Genomic DNA, 579 nt, shown 5'->3' on the forward strand with positions numbered 1-579 from the left:
CTTGGTTTAATAATTCAATATTTAATTGCTCGCGACTTGATACTTTTATCATCTGTTAAATTTTCATTGTGAATACTTTTTCGAAAATAATTTTAAAAAGTCTCAAATTAGAAATTGGCATTTCGCAGAATTTAGAAATATTAATTAAACAATTTTTTATATATCCTCTTTCTAAATTCTGCGAAATGCCAATTTCTAATTTGAGACTTTTCAAAATTATTTTCAAAAAAGTATTCACAATGAAAATTTAATAGACGATAAAAGTATCAAGTCGCGAGCAATTAAATATTGAATTATTAAACCAAGTTCAAAAATATTTAAATTATACATTTAATTAACATATTATATATTTAAATAATTAATAATTGATTGTACTCACCAGTTAGTGTATTGCAGTATGTTCTGCTCATTGCAACATCCAGTTTCAGAAATTCACATATCTTTCAGGAACTCTAGAACCTGTCGAAAGGAATCAAATACACTATTCAGAACTATTCGGGCTGGATATAAATTCTTTTTAATTTGTTATTATTTTGAAAAAATTAAAAGTTTTTTTTTATATCAGGAACCCTACATAAA

At 24.2% G+C, this 579-nt stretch overlaps 1 long non-coding RNA gene across 2 annotated transcripts in view; it reads right to left on the reverse strand.

Annotated features, from left to right (window-relative positions):
* The window catches only part of LOC105448967, a 101,891-nt gene that overhangs the window by 99,931 nt on the left and 1,381 nt on the right, over positions 1 to 579 (reverse strand). For both annotated transcript variants that reach the window (XR_974293.1, XR_974294.1), the window contains exon 3: positions 380 to 459. This is a non-coding gene — a long non-coding RNA (uncharacterized LOC105448967). The remainder of the gene's footprint in view (positions 1 to 379; positions 460 to 579) is intronic.

Source organism: Wasmannia auropunctata, unplaced genomic scaffold (genome assembly GCF_000956235.1).
Source record: "Wasmannia auropunctata unplaced genomic scaffold, wasmannia.A_1.0 LD336078.1, whole genome shotgun sequence".
Lineage (NCBI taxonomy): Eukaryota > Metazoa > Arthropoda > Insecta > Hymenoptera > Formicidae > Wasmannia > Wasmannia auropunctata.